The sequence below is a fragment of the Entelurus aequoreus genome, linkage group LG27, assembly GCF_033978785.1.
Source record: "Entelurus aequoreus isolate RoL-2023_Sb linkage group LG27, RoL_Eaeq_v1.1, whole genome shotgun sequence".
Taxonomy (NCBI): domain Eukaryota; kingdom Metazoa; phylum Chordata; class Actinopteri; order Syngnathiformes; family Syngnathidae; genus Entelurus; species Entelurus aequoreus.
In genome coordinates, this window is record NC_084757.1 from 13,711,400 (window position 1) to 13,726,399 (window position 15,000).

Here is a 15,000-nt window from a genome sequence, read left to right on the forward strand (position 1 = left end):
TTTACCATTTCTCGACCGATTTTAAAAACATTTAAACACCAACTATTTCAACCCATTCAGATAATTCAAGTTTGTTTTTTTACCATTTTCAAAAAAATTCCCGCTTCTACAAATTTTGGGGGAAATTCCCATTTAAACCAATCAGACATTCTTCAAAGTTCCACAATTCCCACATTTTTGATCCGATTCAAACCGTTCCAACTTCAAAATATTCAGCCTGTTCAAAATTGTGTGCTCTACTTCAACAATTTTTTTTAATTGCAAGAATTCCCAGTATTCAAGGACATTTTCCCCATTCAAAATGAATTGGCCATTTTTCAAACTTCCGCCATTTCCACATTTTTCAACCGATTCAAACCGTTCCACCTTCAACACATTCCACCATCCAGGGAATTCAAACTACTCTTTTTTCCAAGTTAAAAAAATTTCCAGGATTTTCCAGAATTCCTGGTTTTCCAAAGCTCTATTTCCACCCTGTTTTCTGGTGACTACCCCTTCCACATTTTTCAACCCACTTCAACCGTTTTACTGTCAAAACATTCCTCTTAATTAGGACAAAAAACTCAGTTGTTTTTTGAACTGGAAAAATTCCTGGTTTTCCCAAAATTCCAAGAATTCCATAATACCATTTCTCAATTCAACATGTTACTACTTTACCATTTCTCGACCGATTTAAAAAACCTTTAAACACCAGCCATTTCAACCCATTCAAGTTTTTTTTTTACCAATTTCCAAAAAAATTCCCACTTTTACTGAAATTCCCAAATTATTTGGGAAATTCCCATTTAAACCAAACGGACATTCTTCAAAGTTCCACAATCCCTACATTTTTCATCCGATTCAAACTGTTCCAACTCCAATATATTCAGCCTGTTCAAAATGGTGTGCTCTACTTCAACAATTTTTTAAAAATTCCAAGAATTCCCAGTTTTCAGGGACATTTTCCCCATTCAAAATGAATTGTCCATTTTTTTCAACTTCCACAATTTGCACATTTTTCAACCTATTCAAAAAATGTCACCTTCAACACATTCCACCATCCTGGGAATTCAAACTACCCTTTTTTCCAAGTTCAAAAAAATTCCAGGATTTTCCAGAATACCTGGTTTTCCAAAGCCCTATTTCCACCCTTTTTTCTGGTGACTACGCCTCACACATTTTTCAACCCACTTCAACCGTTCCGTCAAAACATTCCTCTTAATTAGTTAAAAAAAAGTTGTTTTTTCTCAATTCAACATGTTACTACTTTAAAAATTTTTTTAACACCAACCATTTCAACCCATTCAAGTTTTTTTGTTTTTCCAATTTCCAAAAAAATTCCCACTTTTACTGAAATTCCCAAATTTTGGGGGAAATTCCCATTCAAACCAATGGGACATTCTTCAAAGTTCCACAATCCCCACATTTTTCATCCGATTCAAACTGTTCCAACTCCAATATATTCAGCCTGTTCAAAATTGTGTGCTCTACTTCAACAATTTTTTAAAAATTCCAAGAATTCCCAGTTTTCAGGGACATTTTCCCTATTCAAAATGAATTGTCCATTTTTTTCAACTTCCACAATTTGCACATTTTTCACCTATTCAAAAAATTTCACCTTCAACACATTCCACCATCCTGGGAATTCAAACTACCCTTTTTTCCAAGTTCAAAAAAATTCCAGGATTTTCCAGAATACCTGGTTTTCCAAAGCCCTATTTCCACCCTTTTTTCTGGTGACTACGCCTCACACATTTTTCAACCCACTTCAACCGTTCCACCGTCAAAACATTCCTCTTAATTAGTTAAAAAAAAGTTGTTTTTTCTCAATTCAACATGTTACTACTTTAAACATTTTTTTAACACCAACCATTTCAACCCATTCCAGTTTTTTTGTTTTTCCAATTTCCAAAAAAATTCCCACTTTTACTGAAATTCCCAAATTTTGGGGGAAATTCCCATTCAAACCAATGGGACATTCTTCAAAGTTCCACAATCCCCACATTTTTCATCCGATTCAAACTGTTCCAACTCCAAAATATTCAGCCTGTTCAAAATTGTGTGCTCTACTTCAACAATTTTTTAAAAATTCCAAGAATTCCCAGTTTTTAGGGACATTTTCCCCATTCAAAATGAATTGTCCATTTTTTCAACTTCCACAATTTGCACATTTTTCAACCTATTCAAACCATTCCAACATCAACACATTCCATTCATCCAACTAACACTTTCCCAAGTTCCAAACCAAATTTCGTTTCTCCTGGAAATTCAAACTCGTCAACATTCAAACTGTTCTTACATTCATACTACGATCTATCAGCATTTCAGTTCAACTTCAGCATTGGAGCGTTCGAGAATCAATTCAATATCGAATTGTTAGGTGGCCAAAGACTCATACCCTCAGCTAATCCACGCTAATTGTTGAAGAATGACAGACATGTGCTGCAGTTCTGCTCTTACATTGAAACTAGTGCTATTGTTCTCCTCAGTAATGGAACAAATCAACGAGATGGCCGCCACAGGAACCGTCCGTTTGCCACTGACTACAACCCACACCCTGATAACCTCAGAGGCTCTTCTCCAGGAGCTGACGGATCTTCTGTCAGGTGCACAGGACGCGGTTAGAAGGACGCGGGATCTTAATTTGAAGAGCGTTTCTGTGCTGCGGCACCTGCAGGTACCCCTGAACACACGTGTAGCTCGTAATACCGCACCGTGTACTTACACCGTGGTAGTAACTTGCAACGACGACAGCACGGCCATCATCAAGCCGCTCTGGAGAGACGCTCGCTCCTTCCTGTCGCGGAGAGGACAACACTTCAGTTAGACAACATCACCGACGTCTTTTTAAAGATGGAGGACTTGAAACTCGTAAGCGGTTGTCTTTTTTTTTTTTACTTCGACAAGTTTCGGACGAGTTGACTGTGATCGCTCCGCAGGCGTTGGAGGAGGACTCGGCTCGGTTGGACGGCGCCAAGCGACAGCTCTTGATGAGGATCACCAACATCTTTCACGTCGTGGCCAAAGTGGAGATGATAAGCGAAGCTGAGGAGCACGCGGAGGAGCTCAGCAGACTGGACGCTGTCATGCAACAGTGAGTTCTGATATGTATTTCTGGTCTTGTCACCCCTTCCCGGGCAGAAGGGCGACACGGCCGTGCGGCTGGATCTTAAATTAAGTCGGAGACATACTTTCCCGGGAGACTCCGGAATATAAGTGCCCCTCCCGAAAATCTCCCGGGGCAACCATTCTCCCGAATTTCTCCCGATTTCCACCCGGACAACAATATTGGGGGCGTGCCTTAAAGGCACTGCCTTTAGCGTCCTATCTCACCTGAAAAGGAGACTATTATATATGTCTTCATTATCCATAGGTTCATCTATAACCCATAAAGTAGGCAGGCACCGAGCTATTCCTCAGCGTGTGTTTATTCCAGCCGGCACGTTAATAGGTGAGGGCCGACATCCGGGCAACTGAGCTACATACGGGTTCTTCGAGCCATAGCAACCAGACTGGCGTTGAAAACAAACCGTTGCCATTACTCTTTAACCTGTCGACCTACGCTGGTTAAACCCGTCATTCTGCCTCCAAAATGCCGAAAAACGGTGTTGTTTTTGGTTGTGCTAACCACAACTGGAAACAGGGAAAACAAAGGTTGTATTTTGTTCTGCCAAAGCGTGATAAAAGCCCTCAGAGACGAGACAAGTGGCTCGCAGCTTTACACCGGGAAAACGAGGACGGTTCTCACTGGAGTCCCCCAAAGTCCCGGGTCGTGTGTTCGGATCACTTCATTTCTGGTAAAATAAGGAACAAAAATCCACCTTCTTAACCACAACTTGGCTATACCGTCCGTGCTAACGTTGTACTTGTTGAATTTGTACCTTATAACGTTCGACAGCTGAAGTTGTTGTTGTACAAAAATAACATGCGGTATATACTATATAGTCTATAGCCTAGCTAGCTATTTTCGAAAACCGGTTTCGTTTAAATTTGCACTTAACAGTTGGGTTTTTAAAAACCAATAAACCCTATAATTTTCATGTTACCATTTAATCAACTTTTCAAGACAGTCGCAAAATGCTGTCTGCAAGACTTTTCAATACAAAGACATATATTTTGTACATTATTCGCCTGCTGTACTGCGCCTTCATAAGGCTACAACTTACAAGGACCGGGCTACTAGGGGTCAGTCTGCTTTTTTTGGTTTTTTTTTGCTGGACATTCCAGTATTATTTACCCGTAATCTTGGTATTACTTTCCTTATTAGGTTATTTTGCCACCTCCCCCTTCTCTGTTTAAACTCTCCTTTGTTGTACTTAAACAATACATGTAGCCCTCAAATCTCTCAATATTTTATACACTAACACTCGATCTTGTTGTTGATAACTTCCGCGTCTCTTTCTTAGTAGCGCGCAGGCTAAGCTAACTAGCAAGCTAAGCTAAGCCTGAGAAGCTTTAAAGTTCACTGAGACGAGTCTGACGCAAATAATACATTTTCGTTTTTTCACACGATATGCGAATAAGTAAAATGCGTAAATGAAGGATTTAACGCCGACTTCCAAGCCACAACACTCGTGAAATGCTTTTTCTGTCAATGGTGTTCGCTGTGAGCTGGTTTGTTTTCAACGAATTCCCGGTTGCTAGGGGATTGGTAGGCGAAAGTGACGTAGGTCCGCCCTCACCCATACACTGACACACAACATCCGGATTCCCATCATGCATTTCTTCAAAACGACGGCAAGTAGTAATGTCCAAAAACATAACAGAGAAGAAGAAGCTTGCAAGATCCAAAATGATTGGAAAAAAATAATTTCAGTTCATCCAGGACAGCTCGAAGGGGAAGGGGTATGCTGCCTGCACATTTTGTAGAGCTGAATATATATATATATATATATATATATATATATATATATATATATATATATATATATATATATATATATATATATATATATATATATATATATATATATATATATATATATACACACTACCGTTCAAAAGTTTGGGGTCACCCAAACAATTTTGTGGAATAGCCTTCATTTCTAAGAACAAGAATAGACTGTCGAGTTTCAGATGAAAGTTCTCTTTTTCTGGCCATTTTGAGCGTTTAATTGACCCCACAAATGTGATGCTCCAGAAACTCAATCTGCTCAAAGGAAGGTCAGTTTTGTAGCTTCTGCAACGAGCTAAACTGTTTTCAGATGTGTGAACATGATTGCGCAAGGGTTTTCTAATCATCAATTAGCCTTCTGAGCCAATGAGCAAACACATTGTACCATTAGAACACTGGAGTGATAGTTGCTGGAAATGGGCCTCTATACACCTATGTAGATATTGCACCAAAAACCAGACATTTGCAGCTAGAATAGTCATTTACCACATTAGCAATGTATAGAGTGTATTTCTTTAAAGTTAAGACTAGTTTAAAGTTATCTTCATTGAAAAGTACAGTGCTTTTCCTTCAAAAATAAGGACATTTCAATGTGACCCCAAACTTTTGAACGGTAGTGTATATATACATACATATATATATATATATATATATACCGTATTTTTCGGACTATAAGTCACAGTTTTTTTCATAGTTTGGCCGGGGGTGCGACTTATACTCAGGAGCGACTTATGTGTGAAATTATTAGCACATTACCGTAAAATATCAAATAATATTATTTAGCTCATTCACGTAAGAGACTAGACGTATAAGATTTCATGGGATTTAGCGATCAGGAGTGACAGATTGTTTGGTAAACGTATAGCGTGTTCTATATGTTATAGTTATTTGAATGACTCTTACCATAATATGTTACGTTAACATACCAGGCACGTTCTCAGTTGGTTATTTATGCCTCATATAACGTACACTTATTCAGCCTGTTGTTCACTATTCTTTATTTATTTTAAATTGCCTTTCAAATGTCTATTCTTGGTGTTGGGTTTTATCAAATTAATTTCCCCCAAAAATGCGACTTATACTCCAGTGCGACTTATATATGTTTTTTCCCTTCTTTATTATGCATTTTCGCCCGGTGCGACTTATACTGCGGAGCGACTTGTACTCCGAAAAATACGGTATATACAGCATATATAAGAAATACTTAAAAATATATACACTCCACCTCAACACCCACGCCCCTATCTCCCGAATTTGGAGGTCTCAGGGTTGGCAATATGGTCGGAGACGCTTAACTGAACAAAAAGTTGCTTTATTACAAGCGAGCGTCATTATACAGGACTGCAGTTCCTGGAGGAGATCAAGTCAAAAAAAAGTCTCCGGAGAAGCCAAGCCATCAGTTTTATATTCCGTCTTCCTGTCTCTGGGTGTGTGTGCTAAGTCAGGAGAGCACATCCTGACCATAAAAGGAGATGTTTGGGTGTAAGTGTCAGGAAAACAACTGCTTTAAGTCATAACTTAAATGTTGGCGTTGAGCTAGACCAGTGGTTTTCAACCACTGTGCTGTGGCACACTAGTGTGCCGTGAAATATTGCCTGGTGTGCTGTGGGAAATTATACAACTTCACCTAATTGGTCCCAAAAATATTTTTTGCAAATCAATAATCATAATAATGTGCCGTTGTCTAGTGCCTGTGCTGTGTAGAGCTTGGCAGGGTAACCATGTAATACTCCATATCAGTAGGTGGCAGCAGGTAGTTCATAGCTTTGTAGAAGTTGGAATGTGTCGAGGATGGTTTGTCGTGATCCCAATATGCAGAGCACAGCGTGCAGGTAAAAAGGTATGTAACGCTTAAACCAAAAATCAACAAAAGGCGAGTCCCGCTAGGAAAAGGCACTGAAGCATAGCTATGTAAAACAAGAGTAAAACTGAACTGGCTACAAAGTCAACAAAAACAGAATGCTGGATGACAGCAAAAACTTACAGCGTGTGGAGCAAAGACGGCGTCCACAAAGCACATCCCGTACATGACATTACAATCAACAATGTCCCCACAAAGAAGGATAGCGTACGCACAACTTCAAAAATCTTGATTGCGAAAAAACAAAGCAGGTGCGGGCAATAGCGCTCAAAGGAAGGCATGTAGCTGCTATAGGAGAACACCAACAAAAAAGGAAGGGTCACCAAAATAACAGCGCAAGACCGAAACTAAAGCACTACACACAGGAAACAACAACAAACTCAAGATAAGGCACGACAACCTGGTGGAGTTTCATTTCTTAAACCTTTTCTGCTGGTGGTGTGCCTCTGTATTTTTTAATGAAAAAAATGTGCCTTGGTTAGAAAAAGGTTGAGAAACACTGAGCTAGACAGGTAGTCTCTTCTCAAGGATAGGGCTATCACTTTTGCATTCCGAAGTCCCAATGAGGGCCTCCAATCCACCTGCGAATGCCAAACTAAGGGGCTTATCTTATGTGCTCAAACTGAAATACCACTGTTTACTTAAACTTGGTGGTTTGCTTTCTCCGAGATGAATATGAACATTCACCATATGTAGAACATAATATAAGTTAATTAATTCACTTCAGTTCCTAGTCTGGTTCTTCATGCAAGGGAAAAATTGACGCAATCACCAGATTTGGAGGATGTTCATTCAATTTAATTGTGTAGAAAAAAAGCAGATAACAGACATAAGACAAAACTATAATTATTTCAAATGGCAACTTTCTGCCTTTAAGAAACACTAAAATGAATTGTGGTAGTCAGGAACAGTTTAATTTTTAGCTCAAGCAGGGTAAAAAAATATGAAATACTAAATTCTGAGGTAAATTTTTTTGAATTATGAAAAATAAACAAACAAAAAACATTACAGTACACTACTAGTACTTTGTTGCACCACCTCTGGCTTTTATAATAGCTTAGTGATGTGCGATACCACTGATTTTCTTCCCGATCCAAAACCGAGTCAAATTCAAACTGGTACTGGCAATACCGATCCGCAGTGACGGTCAAGCTACTTGGAACATGTAATAAACCAAGCTACAACTTACTTGTTAAATGTAGCTAAGCTACAGGGGAAGCTATCGCCGGAAAAGTCATGACACAGGACTGCAGTTCCTGGAGGAGATCAAGTCAAAAAATGTCTCTCCTAACTTGGAGAAGCCAAACCATCAGTTTTATATTCCTTCTTCCTGTCTCTGTGTGCTAAGTCAGGAGAGCACATCCTGACCATAAAAGGAGATATTTGGGTGTAAGTGTCTGGAAAACAACTGCTTTAAGTCATAACTTAAATGTTGGCGTTGAGCTAGACAGGTAGTCTCTTCTCAAGGACAGGGCTATCACTTTTGCATTCCGAAGTCCCAATTAGGGCCTCCAATCCACCTGCGAATGTCAAACTAAAGGGCTTATCTTATGTGCTCAAACTGAAATACTTAAGTTTACTTAAACTTGGTGGTTTGCTTTCTCCAAGTTGAATATGAACATTCACCAGATGCAAAGCATAATATGAGTTAATTAATTCACTTCAGTTCCCAGTCTGGTTTTTCATGCAAGGGAAAACATTATGCAATCACCAGATTTGGAGGATGTTTATTCAATTTAATTTTGTAGAAAAAAAGCAGAAGCATGACACAAAACTATAATTATTTCAAATGGCAACTTTCTGCCTTTAAGAAACCCTAAAAATTAATTTTCGTAGTCAGTAACAGTTTCATTTTTAGCTCAAGTAGAGTGAAAAACATATGAAATACCGTATATTTCGGAGCATAGGGCAATTTGCATAATATTGCGAAACAAAATGCCAGGTAATATGTCTGCTAAAAGGTGCCATTTCGCGGTCCTTATACACGCACCATAATAATACTTTTTTTAGGAAAAAAAACGTATTTTAAGTGCTCCTTGTAGTCCGGAAAATACGGTGCGCAAAAATGGTGTTTCAAACGATAAAAGGGAAATAAAATAATAAAATCATTAAAACAAAATAATTCCTAATGGCTACTATTTTAATGAAAAGTAAATCAAAATTCAGTTACATGAACATGTTAACGTGAAAAGACTGAACATGTAAACAAAAGCATTCAACATTGACACAATGTTTAGTTACTTGTTCACACTGTGTTCCTGTTAATGATACACATGATATCAAATAACTTAAGTAGCAAAAGTATCAATATTTTGATTTGAGAATCGATATTAAAGACTATAGTTTTGTGTCATGTCTGTTATATTTATTTTTTTACAACATTATTCAACTAAATCAACATACATTTTGCCAGGGGCTGTACTCTAGTCTAGATGGATCACATATTATCAACACGATATTGTCAGATACAGCTATAATATGAAGCTATAACATGCAATGGGGGTTGTCTTGCCCTTTCAGAAAATTATGCATAAATGATTAATATTTCTGTGCGTAATGATTGCCATTTTGCTAACATGTCCACAAAGCAAAGACAGTAAATAATGCTCAGTTCTGGGCACTGAAACATATTCATGGATTTATTTTTTGTACTTCTGATCCCTGAGGGGGAAGTTTTCCCCCTAATTATTTATTTATGTGTTGAATTATTCATAAACTATTTTCATTTCACTACTTAATTTAATACACGGATCCCAGGGGGAAGTTTTATTTATTTATTTGTAATCATACTACATTATTTAATATACAACTGGCACCCCAAGGTGAAGATTTTATTTATTTTTATTTTTTAATATACTATACATAATTTATTCAGCAACTGATCCCATGTGAAAAGATTTTATCTTTGTTTTTTTCCTACTATACTTAATGTATTAAACAGCTGACAGCAAGTTATTTTTTTATTATTAGTGCCTAAAATGTATTAATGTTTTAATTAAACTATTTCATTTAAAATTCCGAAGGGAATTTTCATATGTTTTTATTTATTATGTTGGTAGTTTTTTTCATGAAAAACAGAAGCCTATGGGATTTATTTAGCCATTATACAAAAGTTGGCACGTTGTGTAAATCATAAATAAAAACAGAATACAAAGATTTGCAAATTCTTTCCAACTTATATTCAATTGAATAGACTGCAAAGACAAGATATTTAATGTTCCAACTGAGAAACGTAATTTTTTGGGCAAATAATCATTAACTTAGAATTTAATGGCAGCAACACATTGCAAAAAAGTTTGCACAGGGGCATTTTTACCACTGTGTTACATGGCCTTTCCTTTTAACAACACTCTGTAAACATTTGGGAATTGAGGAGACCAATTTTTGAAGCTTTTCAGGTGGAATTCTTTCCCATTCTTGCTTGATGTACAGCTTAAGTTGTTCAACAGTCTCCGTTATGGTATTTTAGGCTTTATATTGTGCCACACATTTTCAATGGGAGACAGGTCTGGACTACAGGCAGGCCAGTCTAGTACCCGCACTCTTTTACTACGAAGCCACGCTGTTGTAACACGTGGCTTGGCATTGTCTTGCTGAAATAAGCAGGGGCGTCCATGATAACGTTGCTTGGATGGCAACATATGTTGCTCCAAAACCTGTATGTACCTTTCAGCGTTAATGGCGCCTTCACAGATGTGTAAGTTACCCATGTCTTGGGCACTAATACACCCCCATACCATCACAGATGCTGGCTTTTCAACTTTGCGTCTGTAACAGTCCTGGATGGTTATTTTCCTCTTTGGTCCGACACGACGTCCACAGTCTCCGAAAACAATTCGAAATGTGGACTCGTCCGACTACAGAACACTTTTCCAATTTGCATCACTCCATCTTAGATGAGCTCGGGCCCAGCAAAGCCGGCGGCGTTTCTGGGTGTTGTTGATAAATGGCTTTCTCTTTGCATAGTAGAGTTTTAAACTTGCACTTACAGATGTAGCGACGAATTGTAGATACTGACAGTGGGTTTCTGAAGTGTTCCTGAGCCCATGTGGTGATATCTTTTACACACTGACGTCGCTTTTTGATGCAGTACCGCCTGAGGGATCGACGGTCACGGGCATTTTCGGCCTTGCTGCTTACGTGCAGTGATTTCTCCAGATTCTCTGAACCTTTTGAGGATATTACGGACCGTAGATGGTGAAATCCCTAAATTCCTTGCAATGGCTACGTAGTTGAGAAACGTTCTTAAACTGTTCGACAATTTGCTCACGCATTTGTTCACAAAGTGGTGACCCTCGCCCCCCATCCTCGTTTGTGAACGACTGAGCATTTCACGGAAGCCGCTTTTATACCCAATCATGGCACCCACCTGTTCCCAATTAGCCTGTTCACCTGTGGGATGTTCCAAATAAGTGTTAGATGAGCATTCCTCAACTTTTTCAGTCTTTTTTGCCACTTGTGCCAGCTTTTTTGAAACACGCTGCAGGCATCACATTCCAAACGAGCTAATATTTGCAAAAAATAACAACGTTTTCCAGTTCGGACGTTAAATATCTTGTCTTTGCAGTCTATTCAATTGAATATAGGTTGAAAATGATTTGCAAATCATTGTATTCTGTTTTTATTTACCATTTACACAACGTGTCACCTACACTGGTTTTGGGTTTTGTACTACTTTTTGTAAATATGCTACTTATTCCCTATGAGAGATCATGTGTACATGTTTTTGTGATATTACTTTATATTACTGACTCTCAAGGGGAAATGTTATTTTTATGTAGTTATGCTATAAGACAAATCCCTGAGAAGATGTTTTCCCCCTCTCTGCTGCATATTATTTATTAAATGTGTTTATTTAACGTCTCCCTGCAGGGTTCTCCGAGAAGTCAACACCAGCAAGCCGCTCAGCGAGGCCAACACCTTTGATAACATCTCGACCAACGTGGAAGACGCAGCGATGGCCGCACATCAGTCCAACATGGCCGCCGATGAAGCCTCAAAGGTGCGCCGCCAGTTGGGAAAGGAGTCGATGATGTCATGTTTGACAAAGTGGTTATATTGCTGCCAATCAGGGCGCCATGTGGGGAGGTTTTCTGGCGACAACGGAATTTAGCGACAAGGCAGCGCTCTTACGGGAGGGAGCCCAGAACACCCGCAATGACCTCAGAAGTACGAGCAATTTAAATCAGGTTTTCAGCTGTGCAAAAATGATGCGACGTCATGTTTGCTTCAGTGCTCCAACAGTCAGTCAACAGCCACAAAGAAGGCGTGCAAAGGCAGAAAGAGAAAGCACAATCCTTGAGATTTGACCTCTCCGGAACCAGGCGTGAACTCCAAAGGCTCCAAAGAGGTCAGTAGTTCACTCTTGTTGCACAAGTGCGGACAGACGTGGACGCGGTTTGTGTTTTTATTTTTTATTTTTAGACGACACGGACGCCCTGCTGGAGTCTGCTAAGAGAGCGGCCTGGACGACAAACAACACTGTTGGTCACATGACGCACAAGCTGAGAAATGTAAACAACTTCACTGTGGTTTTCAATGACAACTTCGACGACGTGCATCAGGCTGGTGAGTACTCATTATTACACATGTCCGATAATGGCTTTTTCGCCGATATCCGATATTGTCCAACTCTTAATTACCGATTCCGATATCAACCGATACCGCTATATCAGGGGTCACCAACCTTTTTGAAACCAAGAGCTACTTCTTGGGTACTGATTAATGCGAAGGGCTACCAGTTTGATACACACTTAAATAAATTGCCAGAAATAGCCAATTTGCTCAATTTACCTTTAGCTCTATGTTATTATTAATAATTAATGATATTTACACTTAATTGAACGGTTTAAAAGAGGAGAAAACACGAAACAAATGACAATTAAATTTTGAAACATAGTTTATCTTCAATTTCGACTCTTTAAAATTCACAATTCTACCGAGAAAAAAAAAAAAGAAAAACTAGATAATTCGAATCTTTTTGAAAAAATAAAAAAAATAATTTATGGATCATCATTAGTAATTTTTCCTGATTAAGATTAATTTTAGAATTTTGATGACATGTTTTAAATAGGTTAAAATCTAATCTACACTTTGTTAGAATATATAACAAATTGAACAAAGCTATATTTCTAACAAAGACAAATCATTATTTCTTCTAGATTTTCCAGAACAAAAATTTTAAAAGAAATTCAAAAGACTTTGAAATAAGATTCAAATTTGATTCTACAGATTTTCTAGATTTGCCAGAATAATTTTTTTGAATTTTAATCATAATAAGTTTGAAGAAATATTTCACAAATATTCTTCGTCGAAAAAACAGAAGCTAGAATGAAGAATTAAATTAAAATATATTTATTATTCTTTACAATAAAAAAAATAAATTACTTGAACATTGATTGAAATTGTCAGGAAAGAGAGGAAGGAATTTAAAAGGTAAAAAGGTATATGTGTTTAAAAATCCTAAAATCATTTTTAAGGTTGTATTTTTTCTCTAAAATTGTCTTTCTGAAAGTTCTAAGAAGCAAAGTAAAAAAATTTATGAATTTATTTAAACAAGTGAAGACCAAGTCTTTAAAATATTTTCTTGGATTTCAAATTCTATTTGAGTTTTGTCTCTCTTAGAATTAAAAATGTCGAGCAAAGCGAGACCAGCTTGCTAGTAAATAAATAAAATTTAAAAATAGAGGCAGCTCACTGGTAAGTGCTGCTATTTCAGCTATTTTAGAACAGGCCAGCGGGCTACTCATCTGGTCCTTACGGGCTACCTGGTGCCCGCGGGCACCGCGTTGGTGACCCCTGCGCTATGTATACAGTCGTGGAATTAACACATTATTATGCCTAATTTTGATGTGATGCCCTGCTGGATGCATTAAACAATGTAACTTTACCATGAATTGATTAACGTGGACCCCGACTTAAACACGTTGAAAAACGTATTCGGGTGTTACCATTTAGTGGTCAATTGTACGGAATATGTACTGTACTGTGCAATCTACTAATACAAGTTTCAATCAATCAATCAAAAACAAGGTTTTCCAAAATAGGAGAACAACTTCAACTCCAGTTATGGAAAAAAAATGCCAACATGGCACTGCCATATTTATTATTGTAGTCACCAGTGCATTATTTTTTAACATGCCTCAAAACAGCAGCTTGGAATTTGGGACATGCTCTCCCTGAGATAATCCCAATACCCACTACAACTATGGGAAATTCTATACATTATTTTTTAAACATGCCTCAAAACAACAGCTACAAAAACAATGAAGACACACAGCTTCAGTCCAGAGTATACTAGAGCATACTTGCCAACCTTGAGGGTAGGGGTTGAGGTGGGCGGGGTGTATATTGCTAGCGTCCCGGAAGAGTTAGGGCTGCAAGGGGTTCTGGGTATTTGTTCTGTTGTGTTAAAGTTGTGTTACGGTGCGGATGTTCTCCCGAAATGTGTTTGTCATTCTTGTTTGGTGTGGGTTCACAGTGTGGCGCATATTTGTAACAGTGTTAAAGTTGTTTATACGCTCACCCTCAGTGTGACCTGTATGGCTGTTGATCAGGTATGCTTTGCATTCACTCATGTGTGTGTAAAAGCCGCTTATATTATGTGACTGGGCCGGCACGCTGTTTGTATGGAGGAAAAGCGGACGTGACGACAGGTTGTAGAGGACGCTAAAGGCAGTGCCTTTAAGGCACGCCTCCGGGTGGAAATCGGGAGAATGGTTGCCCCGGGAGATTTTCGTGAGGGGCACTGAAATTCGGGAGTATTCCGGGAAAATCGGGAGGTTGAAACCGATACCGATTATTTCCGACATTACTTTTAAAGCATTTATCTACTCATTATTCCTAAAGTACTCAAGATCATATCTAACAATGCAATGCAAAAATTTTTTAAATGATGGATTTTTGGAATTCCAGTAATCTCTTCTTTATCACTGTTAATGACCGCGATAAATGAATACCCACGAAATAGGAATCATTAATTATAAGTCTAATTTATAGCTAGGGCATAAAAAAAACGGTTTTTTGACCTAAATAATTGTTCAACATGAGAGCTCTCTAGACATGAAATAACACCCTTCAGTCACCTTTACACCCTTAATCAAATATAGTAATGCTGCCTGAGGCTGAGCCAATCCGTGGCCACGATACTGAACAGCATGATTGGATTGGTTTGGTCTCATCTAGTGGCCAGTACTACTTTTGTATTGATATTTTTAGTTCATTGAACCATTTTTATGCTTTAAAATGCTAAATTCATGGCACAAAT

At 38.2% G+C, this 15,000-nt stretch overlaps 1 protein-coding gene across 4 annotated transcripts in view; it reads right to left on the reverse strand.

The window, feature by feature from the left end:
• Window positions 1-15,000, reverse strand: part of ankrd29 (ankyrin repeat domain 29) — a 134,077-nt gene that overhangs the window by 74,255 nt on the left and 44,822 nt on the right. Inside the window, exon 1 of one of the 4 annotated variants that reach the window (XM_062038767.1) lies at window positions 2,705-2,765. The exons of 2 other annotated variants lie outside the window; for them this stretch is intronic. The gene's annotated coding sequence lies outside the window, so the exon portion shown is untranslated. Of the gene's footprint in view, window positions 1-2,704; window positions 2,766-15,000 lie in introns of those variants that run through there. One more of the 4 variants, XM_062038764.1, reaches the window with a different exon arrangement.